The following is a 20888-nucleotide window of genomic DNA, read 5'->3' as shown; positions in this document are numbered from 1 at the left end:
TTATCAAGAATCCGAAGTATCGATGTTCCGTTCCGGTATAGTCTGGCAAGACTGATCAATCTTTTCTTTTTGCTGCTACTCCCTGAGTAGCTATGGTAACATTGATGTACGTATCCATACCTCTCCTCACGAATGTGGGTTCAAGACTGGTGTTTAGTATCATCAAATCCAAAGTACTCACCCATCAGATAACATTCTACCGTACGAGTATCAATGATGGGGGACCCCCACTCCGCAGCTTTTGCGTTGAAATCTCCTAGCACCACGCATTCTTTTCTACTCATCACCTCCTCCATGATCTTATCCATTTTCCTCTTATAATCACCCACCGTTATATTAGGAGAGAGATAGCAGCACACCAGCTGCAGTTCCGTTATCCGGACGATCATATATCCTTTATTTGCCTTTATTTTATATACTAACAGTTTCCTGTTACAATTTCGCACACCGACCCTTCCAGTCGCATCCACAAATCAGCCTCTCCTCTTAACCGCTGTTAAGTTTGGCTCAGCCGTAACCAGTATGTCTATGTTCTTTTCCGTGGCAGCAGCCTGACGCCAGATGATGGAACAATCTAGCCGTTCCAAAAGTTGTTTGTAGTTTCCTCCACTCCCGATTTGTATTTCCCGTGTTTGTCATCTCTTTACATTGGACTCGACTGTTTGTCGGTCTTTATATACTAGAGTTTAGTGTGCCTATCCTCAACCAGACGGATGAACCTAGGACACTTCCTCGAGTTTGCTACGTGGGCAGGTACATTACAATTGAAACATTGTTTCTTTCTTGCATTCAGCAGCTAAATGACCTTCGTTGCCACCGGAAGCAGCACCCTCTTTTGTTTTGTCCCTTGCAGTTCCATTGTCTGTGTCCGAAGGCAAGGCAGCTCCTGCATCTGGGTATCTCTGTCCTTGCTTCCATCACCCGACAAGATGTAAAGTCCACTCGTATCCTTTTTATATTAAGAATTTTTTCAACAGCGTCTGTGTCGACATCTATTATAGCGCTCCCCATACCTTTCGCGTCGCCTCGTCCTTCAGTCCAGACCTTGACTACGTCACAGGCCTGCTCTTTGGCTGCAGCTTCCTCTACTGCTCTCTTGATCACTTCTGCAGTAGTGTCGGGTGGGATTTCCTGCACTAAGATTCTCTTTTTGACAGTGCCCCCTTTTGTCATCACTCTGGACACGCATTCTTTCTCCGAAAGTATTTTCTTTATAAACTAGGACTCGATAAGAAGGAAAGAGTCACCATAAAGTTCCATCCTTTTATATTTTACGTATCTAACAGTGAATTTTTCTTTTTACTCCATGGCTTAGATCTGATAATAAAATAAAAATTTTTTAACATTACCAGAATAAAAAGATAAAGATGGAAAGTACACCTAAAAAATATTTTAATAATCCACTACAATGAGATCAATATCAAACCTTTTCTAATTTTTTACCCTCTTCTCAATTCCTGATATGATTCCTTCAAAGATTAATGAAATATGAGTTGCCTAATAGTCTGTAGCAAAATATATTCTCTATGGGGCGTATTTTTTTCAATCTACTTGAGAGCATACATACAAAGTATATGTTAATGTTATTGAGTTAGGTTAATTTATAATTAACATACGTCTATACGTATATATACGTTATTATATATGCGTTAATATATACGTCTATGCTTAAAAGGTTGTCCCAAAAGTGATGGATCACCGAACAACATGGATGTTCGATGAGGAAGCGTGGCAGCACTGCCGTGCCACTGCCACAACTTATACAATTTAAACATACGTGTTCTATGGTTTATAATATGTGGTTGTCTTTTGTCACTGTCAGTCAGTGTCAGCGTGTCAGTGATAAGTTGTCAATGTTTTCTTTCAGTTATTTAATTTTTTTTTAGTTATACTCCTAACTACGAGTGATGATGTACGTATTTGTATTATAGTTATTCTGTACATGTGTGTTTCGGCAACATTAATTAAACAGAGTCTAATTTTGTGATTAATAAGTGTATTTTGGTGATCATTGTGATTATTATGTAAGGATAAATCTTAAAGTGAAGTTATAGTTCTTTTTCAGTGATTTTAAGTAAGTTTCCTAATTTGTTTAGCATTTATTAAGAATTGCGTCATAACTGTCTTATAAAATAAAGTAGGGTTAGATACCAGAAAAACATTTTCTTATTTTGTTTTTCCAGGCATATCTTCGCTTGTGATATCATACTGTAGGTCAATTTGCTTAACCCGAATATTATTTTTAATCTGATAAAATGTTTACTTTTGACAGATAACATGCATGACCTTACTCATACCTATTTCTGGTATCAAATAAGCAAAGAAAATTCGCAAGTTCTCAGTTCGTAGTTCGTTCACTTAAATAATCGTCCACAATTTGTTGCTTTTCTTGAATTGTGTTATAACTTTTTATTAATATATCATATCCTTTTATGCAGGCATTTAAATCTCAATTCATCTCTTAATAAACTACAAATTGACTATTTCAATTATTATAACCTTGACATTAAAGCAGCCAACAATACCAATACATTTTTAAGTTTTATTAAAAGTAAATGTTTATTTATAATTAGGTGCCATTGAATATGTATTTTGGTTTGTTATTCATCTTAAAAATTATATTTTAGTTAAATAATTAGTTGTATGTTATTATGTTACATTTTCCCACAAATTGTTTGTTAAAAATGTTATAAATTGAAAGTGAACTGCAGTATAAAATATTTTATTTTTTTCTTACATTTCGTCGCCTTAAAGTGTTACCTGCTCAATCCATATTACCCAATTTTACACGAGAGGCAAAAAACGATTTCCCAGCATTTCTTTTTATAAAAATGAATGGAAAACAATAAAATTATAATAGTATAATAATTGTTGTATCATGGAAATTATAAAAAAATATACTGATAATTTTAGTTTTTAGTATTTTTTGGGAGATAGCTGGTTATCAGTTTTTCAAATTAGGCTAATAATGCACTTGGCAGTTTAATGCAATCAAACATGCATATTCTATACACAACGAAACTTTATTATTCTAAGTACAAAAAGGATAACAACAATAATAACGCTACTCATAGGGAAGATCATAAAATTTGTGGTAGTCTACTGACAATGGCTTCTTGATTGCCCGAAGGTCTTCATATTTTTTGGCGGTTATTGGGGTGTATACCACAAAGCACGAATATCTGTAACTTTTAAATCACATTTACCTCTTCCTGGTCTAATTGTTTTGTAGTGCTGAATTGAATCAAGATTTTTGAAAAAATCATGTGGTTAATATTTTACTTGGTAGGGAGCAGGTTTTTTTCTTGTTTTAAGACAGATAGGTACATAATCCGCTGGTAGGTTAATGACTTTATCTTTGAGTTTTTGTTCAATGGTTGCATTAACCGAATCAACTTCCATCTGCATATGGCCAGGTTCAAGATATTTTTGCTCTGTTATTACATTATGAGTGATTGCTAGATTCAACAGAACATTGGCCATAACAGTGTTTCTAGTTTGATACCCACAACCATTCGAATACATTATATTGGTGCTTCTTTCATCAGTCCCTTCTACAGAATGAGGGACACTGGGTAAAATTTTCTGTTCTATGAAATACATCCAAATATTGGCAAATTCCTCAGAACCAAGACCCCCTTCACATTTGTTTCATATAAAACAATAGGCATCAGAATTCACTAAGTTATAGAAACAGAGATTTTGTACTTGGAGCTTTGTTTTGTAGTATAATGTAGAGGCTTTTGATTTTTGCCATCAACACGGCTTACAAATCTGGTTTGAAATCATTTTGTTTCTCATTTTTATCTTTTTCTTCTCTTGCTTCTACTTTCCTCTGTATGTGATTTTTAAATTCTTCTTCCGAAAGTTGTCCAACCCTATAGCTAACACACTTTTCACATTCATCTTTTTTAGGGTGGAAAAGTGCAAAGTTCTTCTCATCAAAGGTTTTAGAAAATGATGCTATCGAAAGGGGCTCTTCTTTCCTCGATTTGCACCAATTGTTGACATACAATTCGTATACACTTTTCCGAGACTGCACGATATATTTTTTGAGATATTGACCTGCAGCAATGTGACTCCATAACTGGTAAAGAATCTAAAAATTGCAGCAAGCATTCACGGCGATCTTTGAAAGGTAGCACTCCATTGGTTGACTTGCGTAGCATACTTGGAGCACATACTCCATAAGAATTTTTCCAGCTAAGAATTGTCCAGCGACCAATTACGGCAGTATTAAGAAACATAGTTCTGCACACTCTGAAACTTTCTTCTTGGACCGGTAGAAAATATTCTAAAGTTTGTCCCCTTTACATCTCGTTTTCTTTTTTCGGTTCCGATGCCTTTTAGTTGTTACAGATTTAACCTGATTATTAATAAAAACCTTTTTTTTCTACCCAATACATTTGCCAAAATGACTCAAAAATATGTTGCCTTTCATTTCATGTTCACTGATCAAAGAACATTTCATTAGACCTCTTTCTTTCGATGCACATTTGCATCTAGGTTTCATAACTTATGCCTCTTTAGGATTATCATAAGACCATTTTTCATCTTGTTTCACTCTACCTAAATAAGGTTTACCACTTTCTCTTAATTTTTTGTTTTTCTGACTAAACCATGTTGCCTCCTGGACTTGGAAACATTTTTTTCGTTTTTTACTTATTCTTTTAGGTTCACCTAAAGATGAAATTGAATCTGTGTCCGAATATGCAACTAAATTAATATTGACTTTGCTATCATCAGATATTCCTGATATCGTTGATTCTCTAGTAGAAATTTGGGACTGATCTTGCTTCTCATCATGTTCCTTGAGGTTGTTGACTTTTTGGATATTGGTATCTCCTCATTTTTTTTTCTGTTCGGTTTTCCAACCATCTTGCTCTGGTTTGAGTATCTTAAATTGTCAAAGGCTTCGGCCATTGGTATCGCTATATCTGAGGCTATATCATTGTTTTCATTGCTTGCATCAAACATCTGGTACTGGTTCAAGTACAGTCCATCTAATTTAGATAACGATTTACGTCATTATATACGTCAGAGATTGAAGTTGGCATAGTTGCCAAAGTATAAAAAAATCCTGAATCCATTTTAAATCAAATAGGTCACATAATTATTAATATACTCTTTACAACGACTATTTAAATTCTTACATGACATTTTTGAAATAAAACACAGTAATTTTGTTCTAAAAAGAACAGATTTTATTAAATAGTTAAAAATATAAAACAAGAGGTATTCACTTTAAGATTTAAAATAATAAAGTACAAAAAGTGTCAACACCGCAACTGTCAAATAGGTGTTACCAATTTATGCCAAAATTTTACCTTCGTTCAATTACAGTTACAGTGTGTTCCGAACAAATGTTCTTGATAAAAACGCTTTATAATGCATTTATACAAATTAAATAAAACATATTATTGTATATTTCTTTAAGTTAACATTAATAGAAACTTTTAAATATTAGTTCTACGCGTATATACTAAAATATGTCTAGTGTCTGTAATGCCAGCGTACTCGGTAAAGTGATTCTAAAAAAGAACACACCTACACCCTAAATATTTCGTGTTGGTATCATGTGACGTCACACGCTATGACGCCGATGACGTACATCGTTAACTAAATTAGATGAAGTGTAGTTTAATTCATCAGTGCTCTGTGCAGTCAGATTTTTGCATTAATATTATTATTTAATGAGTTGGAAGTAGACTGTAGATCCTCAAAAATTATTTCAACATTTTCAGTAACTTCAAGATAATACTGTAAAATCTATATCTTCATTGAGGTGTACATTTTCGTTTAAATTTATAAATTTATTGTCTTCAAAGTTGTTTATGTGTGTTGTTTGTACCATTTCTATCATCTGTCTAGAAAGTGACATCTAAAATAAAAAAAAAAACTTCATGTCATGACTATACTAAACAACAATATTTAAGTACAGTAAAACCTCGATATAACGGACTACTTGGGGGGACAGGGTGTCCGTTCAAGCCGAAAGTCCGTTATATAAAAATATGTTGAAAATATTTTTTTTGAAAATATGTATGTACACTGTATTAAGATATATATACAAAATATAAACAAAATTCTATTTAATTGTCTTCAGACATTTGTCGTCAGGTGACGTTGCTGTTGATATCGACGCGCTTGCTGTCGGTAACCTTGTTTTGAAAAAGGAATCAAGTTTCGTTTGCACTTTCAATGTTTGCTGTTTTTTATGATCAACTCTCCAAAACTGTGCGAGTCTAGTCGAGATGCGATCTTTCCTCTAACTTCATTTTTGGCAGTGTTATTTTGTCCTCTTCTTCGCTGTCTTCACTGCCATCCTAATTTTTTAGTTTCACAACTTCATCTGCTATTTCACTTTCAGTCATGATATTATACCTAGGGCCACCCTCATCTATGCTAGCCATTGTAAAACATCTTCCTTAGTTGCATGTTCTCCGGCAATATTATGTATTGTCCTACAGAAATCAGTAACTTCCAACCCTTCTAAATCTATTTCTGCATCTTGGCCATCAAACAAATTCTTTCAACCATTTTTTAATGTTTGCTCTTTCACCTCCCATGCTACAGCAAAATTAAAAATTGGTTATTTTTAATTGTAAGACCTTAAGTTTTACAAGGTAAGCTGCCCTCTTGTATCTATTGCATTATCTCCATCGTGCAATACAACCATTACTTCGTCTAAAAACTTTCTGCGATATATTCGTTTGGTTGCCAAAATTATTCCTTGACCCATGGGTTGAATAAGCGGTGTTGTATTTTTTGGCAAAAATATACAGCTGATGTTGCCATCTTCTGAACGTAGAATAATTTCAAAGGGGTGAGCAGGAGCGTTGTCTAAAAGCAATTAACATTTCACCTCTTCTGGCGGTATTCTTAATTTCTTCTCTTGACATTTTCTCACTGAAGGTACAAATTCTTCGAAAAACCCATTTTTGAAAATATCTGAGGTGAACCATGCCTTCTTAGAGCTATAATATGAAACGAGCAGATGATGTATTATATCTTTTAAACTTCTAGGTTTACGAGATTTGCCAACCATTACAGGAGTCAATCTATGCTATCCATCGGCGTTAGCACAAAGCAGTGTGAGATCCTGTCCTTGCTGATTTCGTTACTTATATGTTCTAACAAATTTTTGCATAAAAGGTTCTATTTCTTTTTTTGATGCAATTGAACCTTCGTCGTAAATTCTCTTATTCACGATTCCGTGCCTTTTGCGAAAGAGCCAGAGCCAACCATCACTTGCTCTAAATGGTATGTCCATATGATTTGCTAATTTAATTGTAGCAGATTTCCCGGCCAGCCTGGTAAACAACCATATAATCGGGTATAATATTAACAGTACGTTTTTATTTTTTTTTTACTTTGACCGGATTTGTTGTCCGTTATATCCGAAGTCCGTTAAATAGAGGTCCGTTATATCGAGGTTTTACTGTATTTTATAAATCAACTTTAAAAATGATTACAAGTATTTTTTCCTATTAAACATTATTCCAACAGTAAAAATAAAAAAAAGTTCCTAAAATGATTACTTAGTTCCACTCTTTTATTATAAATAATTATAAACAGTAGGAAAAACTAACACTGGTGCAAAGTGTGTACTTGTCACGTTAAGTCTTACTATGCAAATGCATGGCTGTCAAGGACTTAGCTGTGTTTACACAGGAAAATCAGAGCAATCGGAGTTAGCTGGTATTCATATCATACAATTTTTTTTATAAAATTTTTAGATAAAAATGTGACATGACTGTTTAACTAATTGATAGACTAAATTAATACTATTATGAAGATGGTAAAAACTCATTTTGTCTAAAATGTGAACTTAGCAGGTTAAACTTTAAGGTGACGATGTAAATTCTATATTCCCAAAACATTTTTTCTTTTAGGGTTCATCCTAAGCATGTTTTTTCATGATAAAAGGTCATGATGGTAATGTAAATAATTTCAGTGAATTATTTTAAGTTACTGGAATTATTGTGGCTCTGTTTGCTACTTTTTTAATATATAATTTATTATATATATTTATATAAAGTATATTTCCATAAAAATATAAAATGTGTAAAATTTAATAAACAGTTTCTAATAACTAAGTTTAAATAAATATAATTTGAGTAAGGACTAATCACTGTTCTGAATTAGGTTAGATTTTGAATAGGTCATATTTCTCCTATTAAATTTTCATAATTTGTTTCCTTTATCACAAATTTTAAGCAAAATATGCCGTACTAGTGTAGTAAGACAGAACGATGTATGCAGAGATGAAATTTATGTCAATGAATTCTGCTTCACTTAGTTACTGATGATTGTACAATGATTTTCTCTGGAAAATGTTATTTTTTATGTAATTTCCATTTACAATATGTCATTTTTAAAAGCCACTGTCTAGTAAATTTAGTAAATATTTTTGCTGGAAGTCACTATACAACCAAGTACAAGTGCCTGTAAGGTTTATCTAAAACTAAAAGGTTTATTTAAACTACTTTCTTGTGGCATATCTAATTTAAATATTACATTTGTGTGAGGTTAAGCCACAATTATTGGTTGTAATGAAAATCACATTTTTAACTAACTAGTGTTTGACTTCCACTCTAGAAATGTGAAATTGTATAACCAAAATTATTATTGTTATTAGGTTCATATACATATAATATAAGTAGATACAGGCCCGTTCCCCAGTGGAACAGAGAAAACTGACGCAAAGCAGTCTTTGCATCTCTTTTTATTGAATTGGGTTTATCGACGATGTAACCTTCCCAATAGTCATTTAGGTCACACTGTTAATAAACCCAGCCCATTAGAAAGAGATGTAGAAACTACTTTGCCTCAGTTTTCTCTGTCAATCTATTTGTATTATGTCTATGATTAGTTTATATCATTTCAAAATTGTTTATACATTTTCACATATTTTATAATAATCTTTTTGAAATTGATTTGAAGTTTATTTGGACTATTAATGGTAAGAGGTAGGAATTTTTGTCTTGTATGTTTCCTACAATGATTCTGTCAAATATTCCCAAGATTAGGGAACAGACTATATTAATTTTTTTGAGGGAAAGTTAAGTACTTATTTGTCTACATTTCAATCAATTTTCAGTTGTCAAAATTGCCAAAATCATCTGCAATGTAAACAAACCTGTAGTGTTGATATCATTAACAACATTTTAAATCCTATATGTCCCTGCACATCTGTGCCTTTCTTATAAAATATCCAAGCTTTACTTATATAAGTTTAATTCGTTTTTCATTCTGTGTGTCTCAAATGTATTAAAAATGAAATAAAATGAAGGGTAATTTGTTGTTAACATTGGAAAGAAACAAGGTACACCTTCTACCACATCTACATCTATGACATAAAGCTTGGGAATGGAATACTGGATTGGAAAGCTACTAATGTACTGGAAATAGCAGCTCAGAACAGCGGCCTAAAATAACAAAAGCATTGAATGCAAAAGCAATGACAGAACATGACTTTTAAAATATGATCATCTTCACATGTCCGGGTTCACTAGTTATGACAAAATCAGTGAAGAAGTTAATAGAACAATACATATAACAAATAGATCATAAAATAGAATAATTAAACGTCTGAAATCTGACACAACTTATCTATCAATGCAACCAATGTCAAATATATAAAGTTCTTATAAGACCAATTCTTAACATATAAATCAGAGACATGATTTAAAAAAAATGATGAATAACTATTGATTATCTTTGAATAAAAAAATCCACATATATAGAAGCATTAAAGACAGTAATGTTATGTATGGATAATATAATTTACTTTTATATAAATGGCATGTATAAAATTCTTTCCCATAATATGTATTTACAACAGAGATTAATTAATAATCAGAGATTTCAATGTCATTATTGGAGAGAAAAAGGATGAAACAGAGGAGAATACAGGGAGCTTTGGAGGAAACGGCAGAGGAGAAGTAATAATCATCCTCATACAAAACAAACAAAAATGCACTGACTATCTCCTTCTACCAAGGAACCAAAAAGAAAATAGACATGGGCTATACCATGTCATGATTACAATCTCACAAACCATCAACAAACAGCTAAAGGGGCTACAGTCCTAAATCACCTTACTGCTGGAAGAGTAAAGAAGAATATCAAATAATTGAAAGAAAAACTTGGGAGATCATATACTTAGACAGATGTCAAGAAAACAATGAGAGCACAAATAAGAAAGGATCTACAAACTCACTATGAGCATTTGATAAAGAAACATATAGAAAATAATGGAAGTCTATAATGTCCAGTTGCACCAACAAATAAACGATTGATTTTTTTATTTGGATTGCCCGTTTATTTTAGAATATGTTGCACCAACCATTACTCGATTGGAACCGACTGTTTTTGATCTGTCAAAAGTAACCAACCGATTTTCTATGGTTATTTAAAAAATCGACTGTTTTTAACCTCACTTACACTGTTTATATTATTAAAGTGTTTTTAGCAAAGATTTTGTTTAAAGTATTATAGATTATAATTTAAAAAAATGGATTTATCATCATCGTCGTCGTCGAGTTCTTCTTCTGACGATTTGGAAGATATAATGCATATGTTACCAAATATAAGATATGTATATTTAATATAAGATATGATAGATAAACGTCTATATTCTTTGGTTCAATGTTCAATTAGATTGGCATAACCTTACAAAACTTTCTTTGTTGACAATCTTTTTGACAGATCACACTCCTATTCCAATGAAATAATCAAAATAATCTGTACTCGTGCAATGTTGCCACGTATAAATTGTCGGTTTGTAAACCAATAGTTTTTTAGAATGGTGCAACTCGTTTCAAAAATAACCATTGATCGTTGATTTAAATCGTCGAATTGACGGTTAGCAAATCAGTTGATTTACAGTCTGTTGGTGCAACTGGGCATTAATTAGAGAATGAGAAAATCAAATGGAGAACAAGAAATTATTGCCCTGAAAAATCAGAAAGGAAAACCAAAACATGACCAATTCCATATAAAAAATACGCAAATTATTTTATAGGGAACTTTTTTTATAACTTGGACCATTGATCATAATATAGCCAGTTAAATTATGGTATACAATATTTACTTGTAGTGTCTAGTCAGTGTATTAAGTAAATGCCTTATTACTAAGTAAAGTCCTCTTCATGATCTTTACAAATATTAATTATTATATTGAACAATTGTGGTAGGACCTTAGATGAGTACAGATTCAACAATGATAAGAATTACTTTTTATAAAATTTTTAAATAAAAGTTCCTATCTCTGGTCAGATTACAACCCATGACTTCTGAGTTTTCCCATTCAGTAAGCTAAAGTCATATTTCTTTAAATTCTGTACCATCCGTAAATAAGTGGATAAGTCAAATTTTCATAAAAACAATATATCTCAATCTTGAAATTATCTTTCAACTTCTTCAGGTGAATAAATGAGTAATTCAAATTTGCAAGAGCTTACTTGGTAGGAGCCCGTGAATATTTGGATTTGACGATTTATTTGACATCAGAACCGGTATATCGACTTAAATTGAAGAGTTTTAAATATTTGCTTGAAATAATGTATCTTAACTTGACCATCCGTGTACATAATATTCAGTCGGTGAATAACTAGGTATGTAGAAATACTTACTTGGGTACATTCCATTTTGCTTTATTTTTTTTGGTATCTTCAATTACCTATTTATCAACATAACAAAATAGTAGGGGATTTTACATTTGAATGGGGCATAACTAGATATTTAAGGCTAGTCCGTCAGTTTTTGTTTTAACATTCCGTAAGGTCTTAGGCCTCTAAGGTCTCTCTCTAAGGAGAGAGAGGAGAAAGAGAATTTGAGACAAGAGAGGGATAAGCACCATCAGCTCGAAGATGGTGCCTACAAGGCGAAACAGGTAGATAAGGAGGATGTGTCTTCAGACACTAAAAAAAGGGCATACACTTTTGATCTTCAGCAGTGTCTTTCAACTCCCTTTTTAACAGCGAACACTCTCTTTTATAAGCGTAAACTATGGACATTTAACCTTACCATTCACAATTTACCTTACCTGTGTAAACAAAAAGAATTACTAAGAATAATCAAAGCGAGGAAAATGCAATACTTGGGTCATGTGCTGAGAGGCGAAAGATATGAATTACTTCAAGTTATACTGGAAGGAAAAGTACAGGGCAAAAGATCAGTAGGAAGACGCCAGAACTCGTGGCTGAAAGACCTGAGGAGATGGTTCGACCGCTCATCCGCAGAGATCTTTCGCGCAGCAGTTTCCAGAACTACAATTGCCATTTGGATCGCCAACCTTCGAAAGGAGACGGCGCAATGAGAAGAAGAAGATTCACAATTTAGCAACAGATGAAGTTACATGTGGGACGAATCAACTGCAGGAAGAGGTGGCAATCAGATAGCTTTTTGTATTTACAGCCTTTTATTGAAACTTCATGATGTGGAAGAGGTAACTTTCTACTCAGATACTTGCGGAGACCAAAATAAGAACCAGCAAGTCGTTTCATGTTCACTTTCGCTTTCACAAAACTCCCAAATTTAAAAATTATACATCACAAGTTTTTGGTCTGTGGGCACACTCACATGGAGTGTGATACAGATCATGCTCTTATAGAGAAAGAAGAGTAGAGAACACACATAAAGATCAATTACCCTAATGACTGGTATCAGATGGTAAGATCCTGCAACAGGAAGAAACCATTCAAAGTAGTGGGAATGAAAAATAAGTTAACACCAATGGAGAAAAGTTCTTGTGGCAGCCAGTGCAGTGGTTTCAGTATAATAGTAATATTGGAATAGTGAAATATAAACATATTTTAGAAGTCTCCAATCCTTTTAAATCTGTAAATTTCCGAAGAAGGGAAAAACACTTTGTACCAAGCAGATTGCCCCAAATCAGATAAGTCTCTGCCAATTAGTAAGGAGAAAAAGAAAGACCTACTTGATCTTTTGCTGTTCATTGATGAAGTTTTTCATAATTTTTACCGAAATTTGCCCACTACAGATATACAAGACTTAAAACCAGATTTTCAATAGTTTTTTAGTTTCCTTTTTCAATTAAAGTTGATGTTGCGTGTTATCAAGAAATAAAGTATAAAAAAATGTTTAATTTTTTGTCCTGGAATTTATGTACAGTAAATACAATAAATCAGTAACTCAATAAGAACACAGAAATTTGGCGTGAATAAGTGGATAAGTTAGATTTTTTTAAGCGTAAGTGATATACTCACAGCTCATAATTATGTACGTCATTCGTTGCATTATTACCCACCAATTTCTACGAAAACGAAATTGAATTAAAATTTTTTATTCTTCAAAACCATTAAACTGTTTAAAATGGCCATACCGAAAAGTTTATATTTTTGATTTATCGACTTCTTTGGTACAGAGTTATTTACTTATACTACCAACAGACTTACAATCAAACTTAATAATCACCAAACAGGGGCTACATTTAAAAAAGAATTTAGTACATGTGGTGACTTGTTGAATGTGACGAACATATTAATAAAAACATTAAATGAATATACACTGAGCACTTAAAGAAGAACTATAATAAACAACTCAATGCAATTTATATTTTTGTTGGGAATAAGCCACAATATTACTTTAAAATAAGTTTATTTGACATTTCAATTTCCACTCTGGAAATTGTTCTCAAAATACAAAACATGTAATTAACGTAATTAGAGCCATTTTGTTGTTTTTTGTCTTTTTACCATCTGTTTCTTTCAGGATTGTACTTTAATCTTTCCATTGAATTTCTATGTTCATTTTCACCAATCAATTTTCTATTTTTCATATAACTCTAATATTTATTAGTCTTGATGTTTCACCTAAATAAAAATGTTCGCATTCACAAGGTATTTTATAAATACATATTTTTATTCTGTCTTGTTCATTGTTAGGTACAGTTTTAGATAAAATAGATCTCAATGTGTTTGTTGTTTTGAATGTGTGTTGAAATGTTGAATTTATTTCCTATCATTTCAAGTTTTTTCGATAATCCTGTTACTTATATATGGGATTATTATTTTCCTCGTATTATTTTTTGTGAATGTTGTAGGATCCCATTCTAAGTTGGTTTGTTCCATTTGGTCTATTCTTGAAAATTCCTTATTTTATAAACGACAAGAGATAAGAATTTTTTAATAAAACAGTTTTTTTTCTACGAATTAATTTTCGTTAGAACAAGTACTTTTGGCTCTATCATATAAGGATTTAATGATTCCTTTTTGATATTAATGTTATGTTATCGAGAAAAAGATCGAGAAAACTTAGTGTGTCATTATATTCCTTTTACGTGGTAAATTTGATTGTCCCTTCTTAATCGTTTATATTATTAAGGACTGTGTTCAACAATCTGATCCATGAGGTCATATCGAGAACACATCACCTACATATTGTGGGTTTTAAATTTTGTTGTTATTGTGTATTTCTTATAAATGTGTACAGCACATCTTAGCTTCTGCACTTCAATAAATTTCACAATATTTGGATCTGTGTATGGCTAGCATGCCTGTAAATAAAACAGAAATATCTCCATAGGCAGAGATTCCTTTTTATGAAAATATTAGCACAACTTGTCATTTTATGAAGAATGTCCTTTATTATAAAATGCACAATCATAAAGAGGTAAAAGACAGCAGAATGACTTCAGGATTCCTATAAATTTGATAGAATATTTGTCCTTTCGTTAGCATGATTAATTTTGTCCTCCAATTCAATGGTCATCCAAATTCCAATTTAGTGATGATGGCATCAAAATTATTTAGGTACAGTGTATAAACGTTCTTTTTAAAGGCAGGCTCATTGTGTTATGCTTAGACTTAAATTCTTTATTTTTTATTGTCAAATGGCCTATTATAATGATACTAAAGATATCCTGAAATCTCATTTGCCTCAGCAAATAAATATGAATATATTTCGTTATGTATGAAAAATTTCGTTAATAGCTTTCAGCTCAAAATGGAAGTTGTCGCGTCGTAATTTTAAATAAACTGTTATAATCTACTGTAGTTAACTCTGCCGATAGATTGCTCGTCATCGGTTGATTTCAAACAAATGTTGTCTTTAGTCCAAAACAATAATTACTTAAATTATGACTAAAAAGAGATTTTTTTACAAACTAACATTTCAAATGTATTTGCAATCGAATGCATTTAGAATTCGGTTTCATGAACTTGTTTAAAGGTTTCTATCGAGTGATAAAATTGCAATTAGTAATGTAAAATTTAAGTTTACAATTAAACGCGCTTATCTTTGCAAGCGATAGTTTCAATGAGCAAAATATCTATGGTGTACACTTTACATATAAGTACTTACCTTAGTTACGAACTATTAAGTTCTACATGTTTTAACAGTAAATTTTAATATTTTTTAATCCCCTTTCATAGGTTTTTTTATAATGTAAATTCAAATTTTCAATTTTTCATTGAGACATTAAAATAAAAATTTTTTGGCGACTTGATTGTGATCTGAATATTTACATTTTGACTGAAAAATAAATCCCATAAAGTATCTTTATCGGCCAAAATATTATATATTTTTATAATCGTATAGCTTTCCATAAAGACTGCCGTAAAATAGGCCGTTAAATTTATTGGCAACTCATACTCCTGATGTTGCCAAGGCTGTGGTAGAATTCTGAATCTTTATCAGAAATATCGGATATTATTTCAAATGACATTGTTTTTATTAGTTAATAAAACAACAGTTTGATTACTTTATAGTTGAATTGAACAGATGATATTAATGATGACATAATTAATTATATATGAAACAAAAACCCGAAGGATTTCCTCTAACAGGTTCTCTTTGTGTTGATTTTTATTCTTTAATATTTCTAAATACTTGGCTACTTATGTGTCTAGATATTCCTAATAATTCTTTCGGCGTCATTAATCTTGATCAAGATTACTGTGTCGTTCTTTCTCGTTACCGCGCTATAGATCTTCGAACTTCTTTGTTATCCAATGAAGTGGATGGGCCTGTGTGTATTTTTTAGATGTCTGGGGAAATATTTCATCGATGTGATTACAAGATTTAACAGCAGGTTCATATCTTAAATGAAATCAACAATTTCTTTAATCTCAATTCATAAAAAATAACGTAATAAATTTTTAACTGCATAAAACAATTTATTATAAAAAATAACAATTTTATAATTTTATTTAAAACTATTTTAAATTACTTACTTACTTAGTCCTCAGCCTTTCTACCGTTAGGTGTAAGGCTGGTGGGGTTAAGTTTTGCACTGTTGTCTCCATGCTATCCGATCTTGTGTTAGATTTCGTGCACTTTCCCATGTCAATCCTTTCTTCTCAACTTCTTTTCTGATTTCGTCTACCCACCTAACTCTTGGTCTTCCTCGTTTGTTTTTCCCTTGCATTCTCGTTTCAAACACTCGTTTTGTTAATCTTTCATTCGACATTCTACACACGTGCCCGAACCATCTTAGTTGCCCCCCTACTATTTTTTCGTTTATTGGTTCTAGTTTTAGGTTTTGTCTGATTGTTTCGTTTCGTATTTTGTCTGTCCTCTTTCTGTTTGCTATTTTCCTCAGGAACCTCATTTCCATAGCATTGACTCAAGATTTTTGTCTCCCAGTCAATGTCCATGACTCGCTATTATACATGACTAACTACTGATTTAACGACTGCCGTTTTTACCTTCTCCGGTATTTCTTTTTTCCCCAAAAATGTTGTTTTCATAGTGTTAAATAAGCTTCCTGTTCGTCCCATTCTCTCATTTATTTCCATGTCTTGTTTACCGTTTGATTCAATTATTGCTCCTAGGTATTTAAAATGTTCCACTTGTTCTAGTTGTTTTCCGTTTAATTGTATTGCGTGTGTCTTTCTCTTATTTGAAATTATCATTGTTTTTGTTTTCTCTGTATTTATTTTCATATTTGTGTTTGACAGTTTTTCTTCTAGGATTTCAAGGTTGCTTTGTAGGTCTTCTCTGTTTTCTGCTATCAAAACCATGTCGTCTGCAAATAGAAGCTCTGATAGTTGAGTCTGTTTCATTTGCCAGTATCCTAATGTTAGTTTTCTCGTTCTTCTCTTGGCTTTCTTTATTGCTTCATCCAGTACCACTGAGAACAGCAGTGGGCTCAACACGCATCCCTGTTTGACGCCTTGACTTTTAGTAAATTCTTCGGATTCCTCGTTGTTGGTTCTCACCGTATTTGTATAATTATTTGTCATTTTTAGTCCAAACTTTTCCCATGACCTTTCTTTTTCTGCTTTCACAGCTATTTTAACCTCTTTTCTTTTTTTCTTTATATGCCTCATAATCTTCAGGGCGCTTTGTACTTAGATATCTCTTTTTCTTTTTTGTTCTTTACTTTCCTTCGTATTTCGTCCGTCCACCATTCAGTTCTCCTCATGCTATTATTTGCTATTTTTGTCTTCCCGCAAGTTTCCTTAGCAGCTATGATTAAGCTGGTCTTGAGATTTTCCCACTTTTCTTCTATACTTGCAGTTTTTGCCCTACCTTTCAAAATATTGTCTAATTTTTCTTGGAATATCTTCTTATATCTTTCTTCTTTTAATTTGTAGCTTTTTACCTTTTCATTTACTACCTTTTTCCTCTTTTCTTTTGCTGTTCTCATTCTTATTATTACTAGATAATGATCACTGCCAATCTCTGAGCCTCTTTTCACTTTCGTGTCTTGTACTCTTTTCCATTTGTTGCTACTTACCAAAAAGTAATCTATGATTGATTTTTCATTTCTACTTTCTTGTACTCTCGTGTATTTGTGTACTTTTTATGTTTAAATTGTGTATTTGTTATAACAGTTTATTCTCCATACATATTTCTATTATTCTTTCACCATTTTTGTTTAGTATTTCTTCTCCTTCTTTTCCCATGCATTCCTCAATTCCATTGTTATTATTTCCGACTCTATCGTTTAGATCTCCCATTACAATTATATTTTCTTCCCCATTGTCAATTTGCATTTGGAGCTCCTCGAAAAATGTATCCTTCTCTTCCTTTTTTGCATCTTCATTTACTCCGTAGGCTGTTATTAGTGTCCATATTTCCTCGTCTATCAGTTTCATTTTTAGCGATAATATTCTCTGGTTAACATATGTTTCTTCTATAACGTATTGTAGTCGATTCGGTGTAATTATTATCCCTACGCCTTCTTTTGCTCTCTTCTTTGCATCAGCTCCTACCCAAAATAACCAATATCCTTTGTGTATCTTCTTAAAACCTCTTCCTTTCATTTTCGTTTCCGTTATTCCTAATATTTCTATTTTTTGTCTGATCATTGCACAGACAGGAACGAGCTTTCGATTGTCATGAAATTATCTCGTCTGTTATCAATGTCCTAGGGATATTACTACTGAAAATTGATTTCAGCTAGACTACATACAGCAGTTTCACGCTGTTCCTGTTCTTCATTAATTGCACGAGCTGATTTTTTTTCATTTTCATCACTAAGTATTTGTGCATTTTCTACAATTCTTGGCACAACCAGCTTTTTCAAATTTAAAAATAATGATAAATTGCGTTAGGCTTTCACGGCCATCGTCTAACTTATTAAACTGTTTATTCGGGCTGTTGGGCCGTTGTCTTCTGTTGAGATTTGTTCTCGACGTTTCGCCAACACTAGGGGTTGGCATCTTCTGGAGATGTTGATGCTTCGCTTGTAAGCAGAAACTGACGACGCGTTGTACTACGGAGGCAATATTTATAATTCCCACTCGCCTCCCCTCCACTGGTTTCGGCTTGAGGGGGCGTGTCGTTGTTTATAGTAGCTTTTCTATCTCCGTGTTTGGCGGGAAGGGCGTTTGTGGATTTTAATACTGGTATCCATGTTTTGTTGATTTTTAGTCCTTCTTCTATCCTATTGAAATTGTTTGGGTGCTTGTATATTTCCACCGCTTCCCGATATAACCGTGGGTAGTACTGTGAAGTTGCTGGACAAAACTTCACAGTACTACCCACGGTTATATCGGGAAGCGGTGGAAATATACAAGCACCCAAACAATTTCAATAGGATAGAAGAAGGACTAAAAATCAACAAAACATGGATACCAGTATTAAAATCCACAAACGCCCTTCCCGCCAAACACGGAGATAGAAAAGCTACTATAAACAACGACACGCCCCCTCAAGCCGAAACCAGTGGAGGGGAGGCGAGTGGGAATTATAAATATTGCCTCCGTAGTACAACGCGTCGTCAGTTTCTGCTTACAAGCGAAGCATCAACATCTCCAGAAGATGCCAACCCCTAGTGTTGGCGAAACGTCGAGAACAAATCTCAACAGAAGACAACGGCCCAACAGCCCGAATAAACAGTTTAATAAGTTTAAAAATAATGTTGTGAATTGTAGATTTTGTTGGTACAGGGCCTTCGAATGAAAACGAAAACCTACCGATTACACTACTTTCAGAATAATGCCATTTAATATTTAGAATTTTATGTTCACAGTTCAAGTTAAACTTGAAATATCAATTTCCTTATTCTGTTTTTTTGCTAATAAAACCAGAATTATTATTAATAAAAAAATAAACATATATTTGACGTTTCCTTTATTAAAATTGAATGTCAGTTTGACAAAACTAGAATTTAATCTAATGGGTGTTAAAAACAAGCTTATATGTCGGTACTAATTTCATACTATATTCTCTCGCTGTTCGCAGAACAACCTCAGTTCTTTTCACAGTAATTATGCGTGCTATATGCAGTTTTCACATTACCTAACTGTATATATATATATATATATATATATATATATATATATATATATATATATATATATATATATATATATATATATATATATATACCTTCAATCTGCTAGTGGCTCGGTTATCATAATCATCGTTGTCGCCGTTTAATTCCTTCTTTGAAACCCCATTTTTTAGTTAGTCCTTTTTCTCTGTTTTCTTCTTCTTGTAATGTCTATCCGTTTTGGATGTTGGCGACCATCATTGCAATCTGTATTTTGCAAACTGCTGCTCAGAAAAGATTTGTGGTTGTTGTATTGAACCACATACATAGATTTTTCAGCCAGGAAATCCTTCGCCTTCCTGGTCGTTGTTTTCCTTCTACTTTTTCTTCTAGAATTAATTGCAGCAACCCATATGTTTCTCTGTTCGTCATGATGTGTGTTCCGTTGGTTTGGTTACAATTTATTGTGTATCCAGGCTGATTTCGTGATTTTATGTTGTTTTCCACTTCATCCCACAAGGCTTGGCTATGGTTAAAGCAAAATTTCTGCAGAGGTTAAAAAAACAAATTGTTAAAACACTCTACACTTAAAACAGATTCCGGTTCAGAAATTGGTGAAACTCAACCTGTTTTTCACAAAAAAATATGTGCAATATATAAAGGAAACACTGCCAGCAATATAATGAGAACTAACATGCACTATACCGGAAAAACAACATAGTTAGCTTTCTCCAAAAAATCTACTTTTACCAACAAATTACATGGCAAACCAAATTAACCATTTTGTAGTAAGAAGTGACTTGTACAGGCTAATTGCAGGGAATTCAAATGTGTTTACTGTATTCCACATAGGCTAAAATTATTGAAGCAGTTATGAAGCTGAGTGATCTGGCAGTTACTATGACTGCTGAGCTAAAATGGTAAACACATATCAATGAAGTGACTAAGAAGACTAACTGACTAATATATTTAATACAGAAACCATTTTCGATTACATGAGGTAATATGAAATAATACTAATCCACCAAATTACCATTAGGCAATCAACCCAGTGTGGCACATCATAGACTAGATCTCATACTAGTTAATAACCCAACCAGACAAAAACTTGGTGATACTGTTATCTTTATTTTAATTTATTTAAAGTCTTCTAAGATTAACACTACAAACACAATTAATTTATAACATTTATTTA

The 20888-nt window shown here is 32.6% G+C and overlaps 1 protein-coding gene across 1 annotated transcript in view; it reads left to right on the top strand.

Annotated features, from left to right (window-relative positions):
• The first annotated feature begins 1835 nt into the window (after window positions 1-1835).
• SCAP (SREBP cleavage activating protein) overlaps window positions 1836-20888 on the top strand; it is a 163921-nt gene continuing 144868 nt past the window's right edge. Inside the window, exon 1 of the mRNA XM_072540484.1 lies at window positions 1836-2074. The gene's annotated coding sequence lies outside the window, so the exon portion shown is untranslated. The remainder of the gene's footprint in view (window positions 2075-20888) is intronic.

The sequence above is a fragment of the Diabrotica undecimpunctata genome, chromosome 8 (assembly GCF_040954645.1).
Source record: "Diabrotica undecimpunctata isolate CICGRU chromosome 8, icDiaUnde3, whole genome shotgun sequence".
In the NCBI taxonomy this organism is placed as follows: Eukaryota; Metazoa; Arthropoda; class Insecta; order Coleoptera; family Chrysomelidae; genus Diabrotica; species Diabrotica undecimpunctata.
Note: the sequence above shows the minus strand (reverse complement) of the source record. Positions and strands in the feature narration are given on the sequence as shown.